We start from the raw sequence: 8,185 nt of genomic DNA, 5'->3' as shown, positions 1-8,185 counted from the left end.
TAGTTTATAAGTTAAATATTTAGTTTATAAACTATGACATTTATAAATGTATGAATCATATGGTGAAAAACTGACTTTGAAAAATAAATCTGTTCTTTTTTTTCTTATAAAAGGCTGAATAAAACAAAATTATTGATGGTAATTTTTGACTGTGTAACTTTACAAACAGCACCCCATATAATTCTCCCATCCTGCACCGCCTGCTTTGAAACGCTATCTTTTCACTTCATCTCCCACAGATTCCTCACCTTCCACCCCGTTGACCTCAGACCCCTCGGCGTGCCCGCCCCCTGCCCCGGCCCTGCCCTGGCCCTCGACGGAGATCAGCGGGAACGGCGGCAGAGAGGCCGGGAAGTATTGCTGTTTGTGTGGATCCTGGTTCAACAACCCGCTCATGGCCCAGCAGCACTACGAGGGGAAGAAACACCGCAGGAACGCAGCCAGGGCGCGCCTCCTGGAGCAGCTAGCAGACAGTCTGGATGCCACGGAGAGCACAGGTCAGCGCCGCGAACCTGAACCCCACGCAGTGACAAATGAAGGTTGCCAGGGTGGTGTGACTTTGCGGGACGAAGGAGGTTAAGTGGGTGATAAAATGCGAGATCTGTGGTGGTGTGGGTGGTGAAGTGTTCCGTACTGTACGCCTGTCAACGTGGTGTACATTTCCCACATGTCATACTGATGAAAACCACACCAGTTACCGGCAGATGAAATTAGCACTGGTAGCAACCCTTGTGTTAAAAATAACATTCTTTATATAGTAATAGTAATACTGCCACAACATCAGTAACATATGCTTACACACTCTTGTGAACACTCAAGAGGAAATTTTGACATTTTTATGGTCTGATAAATAAAAGGTTTAAACAACATGTTTATTGATGTACAAGTTCAAAATTAAGAGAATTAAAATGAGTTAACCTATCTGTGTAATTAACTTTCTATATACAGTGTCAGTGGTTTTAGTTTTTTTTTTTTTTTTTTTTTGTAGAAAAGGAGTAAATTACCAGGCTTTTAGACCCACCCAGCTGCAGGCTTTCAGCAGCATAATGTCATCTCAATGCTACTATTATGTTATGAGGATAATGTTGCCTTATGCACATTATAGCTCTCAATGGGCTTAATTTACATAATGTTCTACTGTTTGCTACGCTGGTGTGGTGGTCAAAAGCAGCAACTGTGATTCAAGAAAGGTTGTACGGTACACGTGTTTTTTCGCCAATTTACTTCTTTTTTTTTGTTTTAAAACATTAAAGCTTTGTGTAAAATATTAGTGATTTTTTTAAGCATTCTTATGTGCTTGATTAGTGAGCTCAGGCTTTAGCTGCTCCTCCGGTTGTGTAGAGTCAGATCAGTTCAGCTGGAGGTCATACAGCTTGGCTCAGGGTGGATTGTGTTCAGACTACCAAACGTGTGCAGATAAAAAGCCACCTCTAAAGGCAACCATTTACCAGACTACCAGACAGAATCTTTGTGTGTGTGTGTGTGTGTGCGTGCTTGCGTGTGTGTGTGTGTGTGTGTGCGCAGGGCAATCTACACCTGTATTTAACTCAACTGCTAAAAACTTCCTGTAACAGAAGTTACACATTACCCCTGTCCTGCACTGAAAAAAAAGGATTTTTAGGTGTAGTAACATTTATTTAATTATTCRTTTAAATTTTATAAAAAAAATATCAAAATTTCTGAACTACTAGAATTTACTAAATAAACAATACGCATTATATTATATATCAAAATTACTGTACAAAAAAAGTAAATGCTAATATTATTTTGCCAGTAATATTTAAGTGCTTTTTCTGGACAGCACATAAACATGAATATTAACTTCTACTCTTTTGGGCTAAAACTGAGGGTGCATGCGCACACAAAGGCTGCTGATCCTCATTCCCTTGCTTCACTTTTCAAGGAGAGGACAAGACATGGTCGAAATAAAACATAAGTTGTCTGTTTTTTTTTTTTTTTTMTTTTTTTTTTTTTGCTTGAATACATTTGTTGGTGTGCAATAGTTTGATGGCATAATGTAAGTGATATTTAGTTGTCAGGGAACAGGGAATGCATGTTGTAGCATTCTGCTGTGTTTGGCTGTTTGTCATGTGACTGCAGTGGAGGATTGTGGGTAGGATTCATGTTTGTTGTTGTTAAATCATTTTAGGGAATTGGTTAACATTGTTCTTTCAGCAATTAGTCTGTTGTGTTACTCTAATTTGTGTGTTCATTATTTGTTAACTTGTGTTAAACCGTTCAGCAGAAGTAACCATAAGAGAGAGTGGTAGGCCTAGTCATCAATAAGACCTGTGAGTTTTACTTTGTCTGTTTTGTTCATGAAAAAGAATCCAATAAAGGTTCTTCAAAACTGCCACCTGGTGGTGAAGTCTTGAACTACAACAAGAGCTACACTTCTCTCTGTAGCTGTGAGGTGTCATGCTACATTAATTGTGCTTGACGCATGTGCATTGTTATTAAGAACTTGTAAGATTTGCTAGAAACAATCCTCGTAACAATTTGCAGTAAAGTTGGTTAAGTAAATTTAAATGCTATGAATTCACTCATCATCATCTAGTAAAAGTTATTAAGAATATAGTTAAAGATTTGTGAATAAATCAGGTAAATTTTACTTAATTTGATCAAGTATACGTATGTTACAAGATTTAATTGAGCAAATTAAGTAAAATTTATCTGATTTATTCACAAATCTTTAACTATATTCTTAACTTTTACTAGATAATCATGAGAGTAAATGTTACATGAATTTGTAGCATTTAAATTTACTTAACAGATCTAAACAAATTTTAGATATCTTATTAAGATAAAGATCTTAGGGCAAAGAAGCAATAGACTAAAAACCTCTTTAATTTTGTTTGGAAATATAATGTTTAATCCTTTAAGTGCTCAGCAAYCATTATTTATGTGATCCTTTGGTAAGTATTTACATAAAAACATCCAAGTAGGATTTGATTAAATAAGTGGCAGTCTAGAAAAAAGTGGATTTTTGTTTCCTGGGGGGAAAGGATGCAGYAAATACAAAAATTGAAAATGAATCAGAGTACAAATGGAAAACACGGACCAAAAGAGGAAACAAAAGAATTGATGTAGTGATTAGTAGGCAAGTTAACGTGGCTAATCAGTGTGAGCCACAACAACAGTGGTTCATAACAGGCAACTGCAGGAAAATCCAGAAATCGAAAACAGCAAACCGCATTTTAAATACAAAAACTGGACATTAGACAAGAAAATATTTCCAACACTAAAACCCCCATAGACCAGAACTGTATTATTTATGCTCAGAGTTCGAGCAAGAGTCCCACACAAGATGATAACTAAACGGGTCAAAACTAGAAGATTTTTTTAATGTTCTGTTTGTAAAGCTGACATGAAATACAGTTGTCATGGTGAGTCCTTTGCTTTAATTTTGATGTCTTTCTCACACCCTTTATTTCCCTCCATCTCCCACACAAACAGTTTCATGCGCAAATGTAGCAGTAAAGAAAGCATAGATTTGCATGCATTCTTACAAATCTCTGCCCGAGGGATCGTTTTAAAGAAATAATGAATCGTTTTTGGCGCAAAAACGAGCTTTTCTGTCTATTTGCCGAGTGATACCATTAAACATCATTGTGCTGCAGCACGCATCGCACAAACTTTACGCACTCGTGGCAAACATTACACGGTCGCTGCCAAGCACATGTAAAACCCCGGCGAGCCAAAGCTGCGCTGATCACTGCGTGCTCCAGGTGCCGTGACACAAACCATCATCTCAAGAAGCCAATCATATTAAAAGCATGAATCATGTTGCCGCCTACAGTGGCTCAGAGGCTTTAAAAGTGTCATGTTAGATATCGTCCTCCATCCACACACTGTGACCCAGATCCCAGGAATTCAGTTATTTTTCATTATTTTGACCAAACACAATATAATATATGCATATATAAATATTTAACAGTCGTTTTCATTTTTATATATATATATTCTTGCATTTGGTGAAGAGCAATGCTTCCCTGCGAGCTCTATTTCTAGGCGTCTCCATAATGGAAATGAAAAGATTTGACATCTTCGATAATATCTGCCATCAGTCAAGTGTTTTTTTTTCCTGATGCCGTCGGTCCCAAAACACTTTGCCCGTCATAGTTTGACTCTTATTGACAGCGCTCTTTCGTTGTTTATTTCAGACACATTTCCAGCGGCGTCAAATTCTCACATCTGATTGGCTTTTTCGCACCACTTCAGGTGCAAAGTCACAGGTGCGCTGAGTAGATCTCAGAAGAGGGGTCGAAGGTGAGGTGGCTGCTGCTGATGCAGAGAGGAGGGGAGGGAGGGGGATGAGAAATTCAGTCACGGTCCAGCGTAGATTTATCTCTATCCTTTTCCTTTTTCCCCTTTGTGAGAGTCTTATTTTCTCTTTTCTTTTCTTTTTTTAGCTGTTGCATTCTGTCTTCTTGTTGGTTGTTTTTGTGTTTGTGCCCTGTGACAAGCTCCTATTTGCCATCATGTCTCATCAGTCATCTTCATTAGCTCCCCACAAAGTGTTTGTGAATCTTATATTTTTTGTAATTTTCTTCCTCTCTTCCTAAGAATGTCTGTGATGCATTTGTCCTGTTGATATTGCTGACCTTTTTCCTGTACCTTTATTATTCTGTCCTGTCTCCTTTGTGCACGAGCAAAACATTTCACAGAATAAGCCCAGTGTTTATGTGAACACAAGTTCTTCCTTTTAGTATTTTTCTTGTGCAGTTGACCGCACAAGGCTTGAGGGGATTGTTATCCGTAACTACAGTACAATCCCACTGAAATCCTCGGAGGTGGTTTACATAGGGAGGACGAGGGAGTCACAGAGGGTGCGGCCCCCTTTTGAAGTGCTGGAGCCCGGCTGACTCGCCTGTGTCTTTACATAAATCACAACAGGAGTAGAAACCCCTCAAGACGGGCTCGGTGCTTTGTCTTCACTCCCTGGAGATTGAGTGAAGAAGTAGAAGCAGTGAGATAAGCGTCTAGGATGGGATTGTGTCTGCCCGCTTCTGTGTGAGTGTTTGTGTGAGCAGACTTGGGAGGGTTTGTTACTGAAGCGGAGAGAAAACTGTGTGTAACTGATGACTGCGCCTGAGTTCTGGGACAGAGATGGCCCCCATTCCCATGCGATAGCGCTCCCTGTGACACAGTCGAACATCACTTACACACACGCTGGTGATCATCTTCAGGCAGTGTAGATACTTGTGTTGGGCATCAAGTCTCAAATCTTTTTTTTTTTTTTTTTTTTAAAGTAATCACATACAAAAAGATTGTTCCCTTAAGGACTGGATCTAAACAGACTGATAAAGTCTGATAAAAAAATTAATCATGATTTGATCATAATTCATCAGATTCTTTATTTATTTGAAGGCATCGTGGGTTGTTTACTCTAAATTAACTTCAATGATGGTTATTCATATTGGGAATCAAACATATTAGATATATTTTAAATCTGACTTAAATAAACTGAATGACTCTTTTCAAATTTAGCTTCATTTTTAGACTTTCATTTGATGTGGCACACCCATGATGAACCACGACCCACATTTTCTGGGCTTGTAAGAGCTCCATAAACTTGAAACAAATCAACCACAAAGGGGCTTTTGGAAAAATATTTTATTGCTGCAGTTCTATATTCTGTCCAGATAAAAAAACAATGGGCCTCAAGCAAGAACATGCTCGTACTCTTTACCTAAATTTCTCTGACTTTTGTTCGTATGAAGGCTTCATACGAACATGCCATGTCAGATTCAACAAACTCTTCTATCTTCAGGAAAAGTGTGTAAATGAGGAGCGTAAACTGTTGAATGCGTATCCAGGTGCTTGCGCACYAGGAGAGATTAGCATAATTACCACCCCAAAAACGCCATATAAGGATACGTTTTCTGCCACACATGCCAGGAAGTGTTCGTAAGTGACATTGCAAAGTAAAAAAAGAAGAACTTTATGAGTTCGGAGAGWGAAGTTCTGCTCTTCGAGATCCACAAAAAAAGAGTCATCTTTAGTAGCGTCAGCTTGGAAAGGATCTGCTTTAAAGCCAAGGAATGAAATGACTAGTGCTGTTAATGTCATGTCTCCCGTGGGTCGTACAGTCGCAGAAATAAAAATCTAAATCACATTTATCTCTTTCTGTAGCCCTGCTCCGGTTTTTCTTTGGTCAGCTATTTTTAATTACAGTGAAAACAACTGTGTTACATAGTTTTAATTTATTCAGAAGAGCAGTCACGCATCGCAAGCCCCCCACCCCGACTGTCAAGTGTCGGATGCATTTCTGAAAAAAAAAAGGCATTTTAAAATGTTTCAAAACTTCAATTAACTTCATATTAATATTGTAGTGCTATACAACAAAATTGATAGCCAATTTATTTTAATTTAACCAATTTATGTTGTTAGTCTACATTATTACATTTAAAATTATAATTCTAATTTAAACAGAATAGCCTATTTTCAACATAATTATAGAGCAGTGGTGTCCAAAGTCGGTCCTAAAGGGCCGGTGTCCTGCATGTTTTAGGTGCTGCCCTGGTTCAGCACAGCTGAACCTAATGAGTGCTTAATTAATGCGCCTCTGTTGACCTTGATGGCAAACTGAGCAGGTAAATCATCTATTTGAATCAGCTGTGTTGACGCAGAGACAAAACTAAAACGTGCAGGAGACCGTTCCTTGAGGACATGCCTGTTCAAGAGTGTGATTTATTTTCAACTCAGAATATCTTCAAACTAATGAAATATAAAGTTATTAATGAAGAAAATCTGTCTGGATAACAGCAGACTGACCTGCTCTTAAAATATACGACAGGTCTGGACCACACGTGAATTTTGTTCGTATCTGAAGAAAATCTTAGAATACGAAAAAAAAAATGATGAATGCTACAAATTCTCCTAAATCACTCGTACGCACAGTTTAAGAACAAATCTGTTCGTACGAARGTTTCTTGCATGAGGCCCAATGATAGGAAACCACCTTTTTTTTGTTCTACTTAACTAATTTCACTCAACATGGCCACAACAGCTAAATCACAATAGCCTAAAAAGCCCCAGTATTACAGGAGATTGCACATAAGGTTATTTTTAGGGTCTGATTAAAAAGGCTTAAATTCCATAATTTTTTCAGTCTAAAGTTACATTCACATTACAGGCAATTGCAACACATCAGATTCTTTTATGACCGTCTCAAAGTCACAAATCTGATTCTTTTTCAAATATTACCCTGGTCTTTTCAAAGTGACTGCAGTCAAACGATCATGTCACATTTCATTCAACTTTTACTTTGGCGAGGTGGGGTTGAGTGAATCAGTCCAAGTCTTTAGAATTCGTCTTCAGCTAAAGAATGGAAGTCCAGTTGTTTCGTCCTTGTTCTTTTAGTTTTTTGGATGACTGACACAGAATCATATGAAAGTAACGTCTGTCTCAGACCATATAAATACTGAAGTTACTGGATTGAAGCTTTAATTTTAGCACGTCGCTCCCAGTCAAAAAAATAAAATGCTGCACTGGACCATCCAGTCGGAGGGCAGTTCAAATGTAAACACTGAACTAAACAAGCATGTCAGATAATTATTTAATCTGCTATGATTGAACAACTTCAGAATTGACATACTAAAAAGTAGCATCCACATTTATCCCACTACAGAGTACTGAATGTGACATCGCATCTTCTGCACATGCCGGTCTCATCAGGGCCATGGAGATGGAGGTCGTATTGAAAGGGATCCCCGATTAGTTGTAACATTAGACTTTATATGATAAACATATACTTTAACTGTAAAAATAAAGACTGTAAAAATACTGTAGGATGTTCAGTTTTTATAATTTTCAAACTAAAAGTTTAAAAATATATTACACGGACGGGGACATTTTATTTACACGCAAAGCATTCTGGGTAAATGATGACATCAACTAGGTCATTGGCATGAGGCTGCTAGCAAGCTAAATCCACCCTGAAGGTTAATCCTGGACAATATCTGACGATTGGCTCTTTTAAATGAAACCAGAGAGCGTTGACAGAGAGGAGAAGGTAGAAAAGACTCAGCCTGTAACTGAAAATATGGATGGAGGACCTCAGTTCAGCTTGTTTGTTGCGCTAGCGCTGAGCTAATACATATAAGGCAATATAGCAAAAATCGCATCCAACGCTTCAAGTTGGWCGCTTGTGCACTTTGAGGTCAGACGCAGGTCAGCTCTT

The sequence above is a fragment of the Austrofundulus limnaeus genome, unplaced genomic scaffold (assembly GCF_001266775.1).
Source record: "Austrofundulus limnaeus strain Quisiro unplaced genomic scaffold, Austrofundulus_limnaeus-1.0 Scaffold1412, whole genome shotgun sequence".
NCBI lineage: Eukaryota > Metazoa > Chordata > Actinopteri > Cyprinodontiformes > Rivulidae > Austrofundulus > Austrofundulus limnaeus.
This window is presented reverse-complemented; position numbering follows the sequence as displayed.